At 35.1% G+C, this 14180-nt stretch overlaps 1 long non-coding RNA gene across 1 annotated transcript; it reads right to left on the reverse strand.

Moving 5' to 3' along the window:
- Nucleotides 1–5018: 5018 nt before the first annotated feature.
- LOC133179364 (uncharacterized) lies at nt 5019–7861 on the reverse strand. Its single transcript, XR_009720103.1, has 2 exons — nt 7707–7861; nt 5019–7184 (listed from the first exon to the last, which is right to left on the reverse strand). It is a non-coding gene; the product is annotated as an uncharacterized LOC133179364 (long non-coding RNA).
- Nucleotides 7862–14180: the final 6319 nt, after the last annotated feature.

The raw sequence follows: 14180 nt of genomic DNA on the forward strand, positions 1-14180 counted from the left end.
GATAAGTACCCCCAATGTTGTAGAAAGTATTCCAGTATCCATAATTTGCTAGGGAAACCCCAAATAACTGTCCAATCAAAACGATAAATAGGAAGATTACAATAGCATTATTTAATAAAAATTCTGTAAAAATCTCATTAAATTTTATTCATTGGTATAGCAGGAGTTCCAGATAAGAGATGGATACCCCCAGTTTTATTATAGAAAGAATGGCAATGTCCAGGTTTTGCTATTGGAAACCTCAAATATCTGTACGATCAAAACAAAAAATAGGAGGTTCACAACATATTATTGCATAATCTTTATGTAATAAAGATTCTGTGAAAGTCTCATTAGATTTTATTCAGTGGTATAGAAGGAGTTGCGGGTAAGAGATGGGACCGTTATGTTAATGAAAAAATAGTTTCTACATTTTGCTATAGGTAAATTAAACTTATTTAACTGCCCGATCGAAAAATAAAAGCTAGGGAGGTGCTAATCTCGGTGGAGATTCGGCTGGGCTAGATATTTGGACTGACGCCCACCGATGGTGGGCGTCAGTCCAAATATCTAGCCCAGCCGAATCTCCACCGAGATTAGGGAGGTGCACAATCGCACAACGTAATAAAGATTCTGTGAGAGTTTGAATAAATATTGGTATGGGAGGAGTTGCGGACAAGAGATGGATACTCCTCATGTTATAGGAAGAATGGTAGTTTCCATAATTTGCTATGGGTAACCCTATTTATCTGCCCGATCGAAAATCGAAAAAAGGAGGTCCACAGTTGCACTTTGTAACAAGATTCTGCGAAAGTCTGATTAAATATTATTCAGTGTTATGGGAGGAGTTGCAGATAGTAAGACATGGGAACATCCAATGATATAGAAACTAGAGGAACTGTGCGCACTGAGCTCACAAAATGATACCCCCCCCCCCCCCCCCCCCCACATGATTATGATGGCAAAGTCCATGTTTTGCATATGGAAAGACTCGAAATAAGTGTCCGTCCGATCAAAAAGTAAAATAGGAGATGCACAATGGCCCTATGTAATAAAGATTCTCTGAAAGTATCATTAAATTCCATTCAGTGGTATAGGAGTAGTTGGGTAGCCCTCAGTATTATAGAAAGAATGGCACTGTCTATGTTTTGCCACTGGAAACCCGAAATATCTGTCAAATCAAAAAGAAAATAGAAGGTAATCAATGGCTCTATTTAACAAAGATTTTGTGAAAGTCTCATGAAATTTTATTCAGTGGTATAAGAGGAGTTGCGGATAAGAGATGGACGCACCGACAGACGGAGGACAGACAGACACCCCTGTCACTATACACCCGCACTTTTCAAGCGTGGGGTATAATAATGGCAAACCCCAAATATATCTCCGGTTGAAACAAAAAGTAGGAGGTGCACGATGAGATAATATAAATTTACAGTGCAAAAAATGAAAAATTTTATTTTGGCTATAAATATCATAAATCTACGAAAGCCCAGAAGGCTCATTCGAGATTCGAGTTTCGAAATACGAGATTCGAAATTCGAGATTGGAAATTCGAGTTTCGAGATTCAAGATCCAAACTAACCAATCAAAAGGCGGATTCAATGTTTGATTACTTCCCTTTATTAAGTTTTTACTATCAAGAAATCACTGAATATATTAATAACAAATAGGTCATTTGCTTAAATAATAATGCAAGAAAAAATGCTATATGTATCAAAATGAAAATGAATTTTGGGTAACGTTTTGAAAAATATATATAAAATCTTATTTTCCTAATTAAACAAAACAATAAATACATCTATAGAATATTATATGACCTTATAGTTGAATTGCGAAATTAGTAGGTCGATAAATTATTTAATTAGCACATGGATGAGGGAGAAAATTATTATAGATATGGAATACTAAGGATCATCTTTACACTGCACAGTAATTTAATTAAGGATACATTTCATTCATGCATTTTAAGGGTGCATTTGTGCAGTTAGACTGTTCTACTATTTGATATTGAATAAAATAAATTCCAGTCTGTATTGTACATATAATTTTTAATTAATTCAAGTATTCAAAGCCTTAGACCAAGAAGTAATTGAAAACTTATCTTTTATGTATTTCTCCAATTGGGAAACAGTGGTGTGTATTTCCTTCTGCTAATATGTAGGCTAATGTGAAGTCCCAGATTTCACCTAAAGCGCATCATTGCCGAGTTGTGGATAGGCAAGGAGGGAGTCGCCCACTCTCAATAGAGGGGGGGGGGGGGTCGGAAGACCACTTTCTGCGATCTTGGAGACATCTATCATTGTCATTTTTCAAGAGAATATAATTATAAATCATTTAAATATATTTTTATGACACAGAAATTAAAATCTTCATGACCACTCATAATAAAATTGAGAAATTTTAAAATCCTTCACAGTACTTGGAAATTATGGAAACTTCTTTATTGAATAATCTAAATATAATTTTTAAAATGTTTTATGTTTGACTTCCTACTATCCCAAACATATTTCCTAATTTCTATTCCCTGTCCTAATCATAGACTCATGTTGCAATCATTATTTAATAGTCTGATATCGACTTCAAGGTAACATTTCAATTCTAGATTTAACCAGCTATAAAAATCAAAAGTCGTGTATACTGTAAAAATTGGATAGGCATAAAAGTGTGGATCGCTAAAAATACTTTTATTGCATTTGATGAAAAAAATATTCTAGTAACTGGTAAAGAAATAAGATTTATGACCAACTTTACCCCATTTTTCAACCAAATACATGTATAAATAAATTTTATTTTTTTTTTACATCAAGAAAATGATGTATAGGCTACAGCCTTTTCGGCTATATGGAATCTACACCACTGGGAAAGCGAACGCAATTTTTCTTTATCACTACTACGATGTCTTCAAGATTTCCTGTGTACACTAAAAGGCATACATGAACTAAGTAATTTTAATACGTACTGGCGGCAGGGCTCGAAATAATTGATGGCCCGCTGGTCTGAGGCCAGTGAATTTTCAATCTGGGCTAGTCCATTACAGAGGGCATGTGCCCTTTGGGTCAGCATTTTTTTATGCATAAAAAAATTCATTCACAGTCGGGCTAGTTAACTTGGCGGGGTTGTGTGTCTCAACTTCTGCTGTTTTTAGTTTTGTTAAGTTGTACTTCTAAGGATCACAATATAAAAAAAAATTACTACTATTATTATGGTTTTGGGCCAGTCTTTTTAAAATCTACTGGCCCAGTGGGACAGTGAAAGTACTAAGCTGACCAGTAAAAATATAAGGCGATAGCCCGAGTGGCTAGTAAACAAAAATAATTATTTCTAGCCCTGACTGCTTTAGGCTATACGATTTTTTCAAAGTCCTAAAGGTGTATAGAGGGTCCATTGTTTTGTTAAAATAATAATTTTTTTTATCATTATCAAATACTTTTTTTTTTTTAATCTTTTTTTCTCCATTACGTCATGTATTGAAACTTGTGTATTGATTGGCTATGTATCTTGCGAGACCCGAGCGGTTTCCTTATAAATAATTATCGAATATATAATTATTTTACCCATGCATTGCAAGATTGACACTGAATGTTGATTACCGAACATTTGTCTACCGTTGTAATAAAATAAACAACATAGCCATATGACCCTGGGCACGTGTCTCTACCCCCCCCCCCCTACACACACACACACATTCCCCTTATATTTTTCACCGATATAATATACTGTTGAAAATATAGCAACTTTATGCTTGTGTCCTTTCAAAAATAACGTCTAATAACTGTGATAACCCCCTGTTGCTTTTCTTTCGGAAGGGGGGGGGGGCTTTACAGTGATTTTTTTAATAATTATTTCCTATGGGCCTAAACAAATTAAAGAGAAATCATTACTTTTATTAAGCATGTATATTTCAGCCATCCGTACTTAAGGGGCTGTCTCTTGGTTTCACAAACTTGGTCACTGGTCACTTTCTAATACCTTGTCACAAACTATATCCACTTTGAAACCCGTATTGGTCACTGGTCACTTTCTTATACCTTGTCACAAACTATATCCACTTTGAAACCCGTATTACTATTTATTATTTAATAATCGCTAGTCAGTTCTTTTAATGCACACTAATAATTCTCATCGACTACAATACCCCCCCCCCTTTTGCTCTTTGAATCCGTTTAACAATATTTATTATTTTGACATCTGACTTGTAAGCAAAGTAGATATTACGATATAGATATTCATGATATAAATCTATTATAATATTTAAGAAGTTATAATGAATCTAAGCATATTTTGCAGACCAAATACCCAATGTTTTTTTTCTAATTTCGTTCTGATATATATAACACTCTTTCTTGCATTGTTATATAATCAAATGACCTCTTCGTTTTGAATATATTCAACGATTTTTAGAAGGTCAAAACTTAGCAAAGGGGAGTAATTGAATCTTAAACCGCCTTTTGATTGGTTAGTTTGGATCTTGAATCTCGAAACTCGAATTTCGAATCTCGTATTTCGAAACTCGAATCTCGAATGAGCCTTCTGGGCTTTCGTATAAATCCGCATTAAAATACCTATATATAGAATAACTTTTGGCATGCAGTTTTTCTGCTACCCTACAGTTTGTTAGATTGACCCCCAAGAATTTAATTAGGAACTTTCGAAGGATCAATTTCCTAAACAGTTGGCATACAGGAAAACTTGTTAACCAAAAGTTATTCCTTTATAAGTATATTGATGCGGATTTATGATATTTATAGAATCTAGCCAAAATAAAAAATTTCATTTTGCTGATAGTGAAGTTTGTCGGCACGGCCAGGTGTGTTATAGGACCGACGACATCCAAAAATAAGAATAAGGAAACCTTTATTAGCATACCTGTTTTTGTATTTTTATCAAGCAGAATTTATTTTTATACTTCTTCATGAAAAGAAGTCTCTTGTTGGGCCATCGGCCACATTTTTTCAAGTAACAATATTCAGTTTCATTTCTACTATACCCATATCCCACTGAACTCCAAATAAAAGACACTAAAGGATTTGACACATCTGTTTCATATTTGGATATTTTATTAAAGAAATACATTGGTGGCAAACTGACAACCAAACTTTATGATAAATGTGATGACTTCATCTTTTTATATCTTCAACTTTCCTTATTTATGCAGCAATATACCTTTATCACTTGCATTTAGAGTTTATGTCTCCCAGTTGATTCGCTATGCAAGAGCATTTCTAAGTATGAACAATTTCTAAAACAGCAGGCTATTGATAAATAAGTTGATGATACAAGGATATCAACAATCTGGTTTAAAGTCAATACATGTATTGTGCAAATTCTATGGTCGATACATGATCTCGTTTGCCAAAACAATCTGTCGTTAAGTCGAATGTTAATACATGTCTTTCATACAAATTGTTTGGTAATTATTTTCACACTGAATTGTCTACGGAATTTCCCGTTTACCCGATCATGACATAAAGCACATGGAGGGTGTGACCCGTCGACAGGGAAATCGACGACATGACACCTGATGCCAATCTCTGTTTTCAGAGGCCCGAGTTGCTTTTTTGTATTGCTTGAATAGACTTTTGATTTGAGAATGATCATTGTTCCTTATCCTCACATTTCATGTAGGAATATCACTCGGGCATAATATTCATATGAATGCTGAAAAAAAATCTCTGAGTGCTCTGTTTCTTGATAAGTCCACCCTATAAGGATCGTACGAAGTCATTTACAATATGTGGTACATGCCAGTCAAATCCAGATATAGTCATTGTGTGAGGATCCATGAAATCTCCAACATCTGAGTCTTCAGACACCATATTGCAAACTATAAATCGAGAATCATCATTTAGATGAGCTTTTTCAACTTTTTGGCGATAAGTTTTAAAAGCCTGTGCAGGATGTACAAATGATGTTTGAGAGTCTGTGAACATCACAAAAGCATCAATGTGTATGTTGTTTTCAAGGGCGTATTTAAATGGTAGAAATGCATCTGATGTCGATGAGTCGCAAGGCCGTACAAGTTCTCTTATTTTACGTACAATGTCCTCACTTTGATCAGAGGGATCCACGGGTAAATCAACGACTTTTTTGCTCGAGAATACAATTACACGATAATGATGTTCGGTTTTAGCCATTAACATCACCATAAAAGCTGCAGCATCAAGAGCAGATAGTGAAGACATACCCTTCACATATATTTCCTTCGACATAGATTCTGTCACTTCAACAGCTAGGAGCAAGTGTTTCTCTGTTGGTGTGACATTTGAGAAAGACAATGTGAAGCCTTCTTCTAGAGCATTGCATATTTCCTGAGACACAGGCCACGTTAACGTCCCTTCTCTATTACTCCCTTTTTTATATTGATTGGAAGCTACCAAATACGTAATAGGATGAATCCGTCCTCTGGTAATGAGTTGAATGTTTTTAACTTGTCGCAAACTAAAATTTCTTCAAAAGAATTTGATTGGAAAATTTCTAAGTTTGACATCTTCCCAAGGTTTCTAATCATGGCAGTCATAGGCATATGTTTCATCAGAGCTTTCCAAATTTCTTTGTGTTTCAGAAAACGGTTCGGAATTTGTTCTCTGACTAATTTATATTTTAAAATCAACATTTTTACTTCTTCAACATTTTCTGCTTTCCATGCTTTCTCAACGTGGTCGACAAAAGATTTAATCTTTTTTAATACCGATAACTGATAACCCTTAGCCTCTTTTTCAGCTTTCGTGAAATAACACTCATCGGCACGTTTTTTTCCCTTCACAGCAATCATGACAAGATATTTCAAAGCGAAGTTGTCTTCTTTCACCTTAAGATGAGCGAGGCGTATAACGTCTCGGTGCTTCCATCCTCTCCGTTTGGAATATTTTGTCAGATGATATGCCAAAAGTAAGAGGTTTTCTTCTTTTGCTCCATAACTCAGATACCAGTTACATATTGCTTAACAGTGCCCTCTTCCCCATCCAGATGAGTTATAAAGTTGTGTACTAATACTTTTGCAGTACTCAATGAATTTAAACAGATGAGTCGGTATTCTACACACCAGTGGCATCAAATCATAACCCACTCTTTTCGTCTCGCGATTAGAAGACCTGCAGCAAATTGCGAGCGCAAATATCAAATAATCTTGTTTGTAAATTCGATTGTGTTCGGAGCAATGTTTGATTATCTCAACAGCTCTGCGTCCAGATCCACTTTCTATTAATCTGAAAGACCAAAGTGAAACATTTATTAAATTTTATATTCTGATTCTTAACGGATGTCTACCGCCTACCCAAATAGTAACCTCGGTCAAGATCTCGTGACGTTGAATCTCAAAGTAATTACATTAATGCCAAACAACACATGGCGGAAAATATGATCCGAATTATAGCTATCAAAGTTTCACAGTCTATTTCAAGTTTCAATTTAAGGAGGTCAAATTCCAATTCCAACGGGGGCTAAAATAATTATGGAATACTGGCAATATATTGATGATTTCAATGTTACTAGCATTATAAATGACTTCTTCACGCATGTTAACTTCACATAGCATTTGTGATATTTTATGTACACAAAAAAGTGATCAGTGGTTACAATGTCTCGAAAAGTACAAATTTGTAACTGACTGTAAAGTTAGAAACAGAGCTTGAGCTAATGTGTCGAAAGTGGCCATATGTAATGTAAATGTTCATATGCATATAATAGAAATATTTGAAATGTTGTATTGATTATCACAATTTTCTTACTTTGAAATGCATTCTGCGTCTTCTATTTGAATATTTCGATTTCCAGTTCGATATTCATTTCTCGGTGAACCAAAGCGTAAAAAACTGGAAAAGCTCTGTTTCCAGTCCCGCTTTTAATGCTAGTCCCTCAGTCAGGACATGTTGCTCAGGAATATGGATACCATCACTTTCAGGAGACAAAATCTCGCTATCATCTAAATCTTGTCCGGACATTTTTTATGCATGTACTTTCGTTTTAAAAGGGTATGCCAATCTATTTTTAGTTCTTTATAGTCTCCTCTTATTTTTATCTATATTTTATTTAAAGATTGTCAAAAGAAATTTAATTAAGTGTACTAATATATGAAATGACACAATGTAGCTGCTAAACATACACAGTTATGTAAATGGTTTGTGTGATATTGATATTAAAATAACGGTGATAGATAATAAAATTAGGTAGGTTAATCACTAAGTAAATCTTAAGTCAGATGTTAAATATACAATGTAAACACTGTAATAGAATTTTGTGTGTGTGTATATATATATATATATATATATATATATATATATATATATATATATATATATATATATATATATATTCAAAACTGTATAAAGGGATCACTTAAAAGACGGAGAAAAGAATAAAATTATAAACACTAATGAAATAATGAAACATGTGTACATGTAGTTTGAAATTATTTTATTTTATTTCATTTCTATATATATTCGACATAAAGTGCATTATATTTGTTGTTTGATTTTTGGCAATTATTGGGCATATAAAATATTGAAAGTTTACACAATATGTTTGCTTTAAATTTTTCATAGGAGAAAACTGTTTCAAATGAACTAGATTTATGATTTCGTATGATCCGCATTATATTTAGAAATAAAAGCTATTTGCTTTTTTGTCACTAGTTATTTCAAGTATTTTCATGTATATCTTCTTATATTGTTTATCAATATTTTAAATTTTAAGGGGGCTGGGGGGTCAACAAATTAACCATCAGATATAACTGAATTAGTATCTATCATTGTGGGATTTCGAGAAGAAATTCTTGACAAACTAAGCGAATTATCAGAAACATTCAGGAAACAAAACGAAATGTTAACAAAAGAAGTACAAACTCTACGTTCAACAGTGCAACAAAAAGACAGAGAAATAAGTAGTCTTAAAGAACAACAAAATAAACTACTCAAGACTCTGGACACTTGTTCTTCAACTCAGAATTCCGCCTCTACTTCTTCATATGCTGACAAAGTGAAATCACCCAGTGACATTCACGTGGAAGTAAAAGAGTCTCAAAATGAAGGACAAGCTGAGAGAATAGTATCTCTTCAAGAAAACGATAGTCATATGCATCGCGTAGAAAGTGACATTTCTAATAAAATTCGAAACATACGAATAGATCAAGAATATCATAACTGTAGAAAGCAATACCCCACACATGCCACGAACACGACAGTCAATAGTAGTCATCCAAACAGAAACCACACGAACAAAAACCTACACAGTAACAATGATCGTGATGATAGCAGTGAAACAGAATACGTATTTCGAGGCGTCAAACCAGGACATCGAGTAAAGCGGCTACTGATGTCACGAGTACAAGCAGACGGAGGAATCGACGTGATCATAGATTCAATCAAACAGTACGCAAAAGTTCGCAACGTGTATATCACGCACATAGCAGTTTTGAAACTCTGGAAACAAAAGAATCCAACATATACACTTAGGGTTAATGTCAGAGTCGAGGATTACGAGAAAGCTTTGCAAGGAAGCTTTTGGCCAAGTGGCATATTAGTTAGACCCTGGCAATCACAGTACTCACGCGAACGTAACCACAACACCTACAATGGTTAAGTGTTTCCCAGCTATTATAAACGCGCTAATTAGTATTCATATAATGTTGCGCATAAAATCATGGAACATCAGAGGTATCATGTACGGTACACCATACTTGTCAAAACTCTTGAATGACACTGACATTTTTATTGCTGTAGAGCACTGGCTTCTACCGGAGCAAATCCACTTCCTAGACTCTATTGACTCTAGTTTTAATGCGTACGGTATCTGCGACAAGCGTATATTCATTGAACCGGAAAGAAGAACCCGTTCGGCAGGTTTTGGAGGCATTGCAATTATGTGGCGAAAAGGCTTACCTGTGTTCCCAGTCGAACGTGATTGTAATGATCGCGTGGTAGTCGCCGTTGCTAGATGCAAGAACATTGAAATTCATATAATCGGTGTTCTATTACCGTCAACTAACTCAACTCTAGAAGAATACAGATTAGTGTTAGAACATGTAGAAAAACTGTATGACGCTTATAGTTCAAATGGACCTGTTATAATTCTCGGTGACATCAATGCTCATTTATCAGATAAATATGGGGGTAAAAATCGCGTTAAATCCAACGAACGCGGGCGGATCATCGAGGAATTTATGAATGAACGTAGACTTGAGTCTGTGACAAGCCAAAGCAATACTACCGGTCCAGCTTATTCCTATGTTGCTCACAATGGAGAGCATACGTCTTTGATAGACCACGTGTTTGTTGCACAGGATAAACTAGATTTTGTAAGGACCACAGGAATAATTGAAGATCACTATCTCAATTGCTCTGACCATCTTCCGATTTTTATTAACATCTCTCTCGAAGGTAGATTGCCTATCAAAACGAAAATTCATGGTAACAACCTTGGTATCAACTGGAGTAAAGTATCAGATGATAACGCATGTACATACAGACAGTTAGTTAGAGAGATGATCGACAGTATCACACTTGATGACTTTTCAGTAGCTGGCATTGAGGAGTACGTCGATAGAATTACAAAATCTCTCATAAATGCTGCTGAGCTTTCCTTACCAGTAAAACGCTACCGTCCTTACCTTAAACCGTACTGGAATCATGGAAATGTCAAGGAACTACATACCAAGAATAGACAGAAAAGGAAATCTTGGGTAGACGACGGTAAACCCCGAGGCAAGGAACACGCTTCGAACAGAGACTACAAGCAAGCAAAGCGCCAGTTTACAAACGCCTTAAAGCGGGCCCAAAAGCAGTATGAACAAGAACAATTTGAACGTCTACAAGAAACAGCAGAAATAGACATAGGGTTGTTCTATCGGACTATTAGGCGGCGTAACAAGAAATCTTGGACTTCTCACGAACTGCGTGTCAATGGCGAAATCGTTCGGGATCCTGACATTATTCGGAATGCTTGGTATACACACTACAAAGGATTAGCAGAAATAAAACAAGATTCGTCTTTTGATCTTGAATTTGAGAATACCATCTGTCAAGAGGTTTCTAAAATGCACTCGACCTCAAGGGATAACTGTGATAGGATAAGCGAAGCGTACATAACCGTAAACGAAGTGACTTCAGCACTACGTAAAATGAAAAACGGCAAAGCTCCAGGATTTGATGGAATTGCAGCAGAACACATCAAGCTTGCAGAAGATATTTTACTCAGACCTCTTGTAAACTTATTCAACGCAGTTATGGAAATAGAAAGTTACCCTCGTCAGTTTAAAAAAGGAGTGACTATAACACTTTTTAAAGGAGGTAACAAAGACAAATTGGACGTGAACAGTTATCGTGATATAACCCTTATGTCTGTTCTACAAAAACTCTTTGAAAACATACTATACGCAAGAATACAGAACTACAACAGCGAAATATGCTTTCCCCATCCCCTGCAACAGGGATTTAGACCAGGATGCGGCAGTATAATGGCAGCATTTGTCTTAACCGAAACTGTGAATCACTATCTGGAAAGAGATTCAGATATGTACGTAGCATTTCTGGACAACGAGAAAGCTTTTAACAGTGTTTGGCACACGGGTTTGTTTTATAAGCTGTTTCACGTCGGTATAAATGGAAAAGGATGGCGTCTCCTTTTTGACTCTTTTCAGAACACAACTTCTCGTATATTATACGACGGAAAAATGTCGGATGAATATGTCTTAAAGCAAGGAGTTGGGCAAGGAAGAGTTCTCTCCTCTTGGTTCTTTCTACTAATGATAGACGGTCTTATCTGTGAATTAGATCATCTCAATATCGGCCCTCGGGTTTGCGATCTACACGTCCCTTGCGTTATTCTTGCTGACGACACCTCGCTGTTCTCAAGTACTCCAACCAAGATGCAAAGACAGCTGGATGTTGTATCCAACTACGCATCGAAATGGAGATTAACATATAATCCTCTCAAAAGTTGTATAATGTACTTTACAAGTAAGCGTAATCGCAGACAACCCGATGCAGAGAAAAACTTTCATCTGGGAAAAAATAATGCGCGTATAAACATCACAAATGAAAACACGTACGCCGGGATCAAAATATCCGACAAGCTCACAAGTGAAAACGCTATTTCGCAAGCATGCAACAAAGGACGAAAAATAACGAACTCCCTGATAAATATTGGAGTGCACAAACACGGTATGAACCCCCTTTTAAGTTCCAAACTATGGAATACTGTTGTTGCACCAGCCGTCTTATATGGCTGCGAAATGTGGACAACCATTCCAAAGAAGTCATTAGAGAATCTTGAAATATTACAAAGATTTGCAGCACGCAGGATTCAAGGATTCGATCGACAGTCTCCATCACCATGCACTATATACTCGTTGGGACTCATAAAAATGGAAAAGATTATTCAGAAGAACCAGCTACTCTTCTGGAACCGTCTTTGTAGATCTAGCTACGCATTGTTCTCTGAGCGTCTATTTATTGCAAGGTTGTGTTCTTTCTCTGATAATACACTTCAAAAGAAACGCGGATTTATAGACTGTATTTATAAGATAATGAAAAGTTACAATATAGAGTACTTCTTCAGTGAGTACCTCATCAATAGAGAAACACCGTCAAAACCAAATTGGAATCAGTACATCAGCAATCTTATAAACCTCTCTTCTTATGATGAATGGAGAATCTCACTTGGAGGCCGACCAGAACTAAATCGTTTCGCGGAAGTACATCAAGAACTTACACCCCATCCACTTTGGACGCTTAGTCTCCAGCACCCAGAATTTACTTGGAAACTATTCGAACTCATAAATCTTTCAATTACGTATGAGACGGAAGAAGTAGTGTGCAAAATGTGCAAAAAAAGTACACAGGATATCGTTTTACATTTTATTTTAGACTGTCCAAATCTGTTTAAAAGCCGTGAACATCTTATGACCCTGATTGTTAACTGCCTACCAGTGAACATATATGTCGATCTCACGCACAAGTCCGAGACTATTATGGTGAATAATCTTCTGGGGTCTAGAAAAGATGGAATCATCCCAGAAGAGGAATGGACCACCTTTATATTGTCGGTTTCTACCGGCATAACAGGAATGCTGAAGGATATGAAAAATCTTTTATAGTTAAAGATAAAAACTCTTTGAAATTTCAATGTGAAAAAAAGGTGAACTTTTTTTTGTCTTCACTGCACCTGTACATATATTATTAATTTATGCACTGTTGACCTTAAATGTTTTTCAATATGATAGAACCAACCTCTATACTATAGAGGAAATAAAGAATGTCTGTCTGTCTGTCTGTCTATTGATGATTTCAATGTTACTAGCATTATAAATGACTTCTTCACGCATGTTAACTTCACATAGCATTTGTGATATTTTATGTACACAAAAAAGTGATCAGTGGTTACAATGTCTCGAAAAGTACAAATTTGTAACTGACTGTAAAGTTAGAAACAGAGCTTGAGCTAATGTGTCGAAAGTGGCCATATGTAATGTAAATGTTCATATGCATATAATAGAAATATTTGAAATGTTGTATTGATTATCACAATTTTCTTACTTTGAAATGCATTCTGCGTCTTCTATTTGAATATTTCGATTTCCAGTTCGATATTCATTTCTCGGTGAACCAAAGCGTAAAAAACTGGAAAAGCTCTGTTTCCAGTCCCGCTTTTAATGCTAGTCCCTCAGTCAGGACATGTTGCTCAGGAATATGGATACCATCACTTTCAGGAGACAAAATCTCGCTATCATCTAAATCTTGTCCGGACATTTTTTATGCATGTACTTTCGTTTTAAAAGGGTATGCCAATCTATTTTTAGTTCTTTATAGTCTCCTCTTATTTTTATCTATATTTTATTTAAAGATTGTCAAAAGAAATTTAATTAAGTGTACTAATATATGAAATGACACAATGTAGCTGCTAAACATACACAGTTATGTAAATGGTTTGTGTGATATTGATATTAAAATAACGGTGATAGATAATAAAATTAGGTAGGTTAATCACTAAGTAAATCTTAAGTCAGATGTTAAATATACAATGTAAACACTGTAATAGAATTTTGTGTGTATATATATATATATATATATATATATATATATATATATATATATATATATATATATATATATATATATATATATATATATATATATATATATATTCAAAACTGTATAAAGGGATCACTTAAAAGACGGAGAAAAGAATAAAATTATAAACACTAATGA

This window comes from Saccostrea echinata, unplaced genomic scaffold (genome assembly GCF_033153115.1).
Source record: "Saccostrea echinata isolate AGI-Se365-2 ecotype Australia unplaced genomic scaffold, CSIRO_AGI_Sech_v1 ptg000004l, whole genome shotgun sequence".
NCBI lineage: Eukaryota > Metazoa > Mollusca > Bivalvia > Ostreida > Ostreidae > Saccostrea > Saccostrea echinata.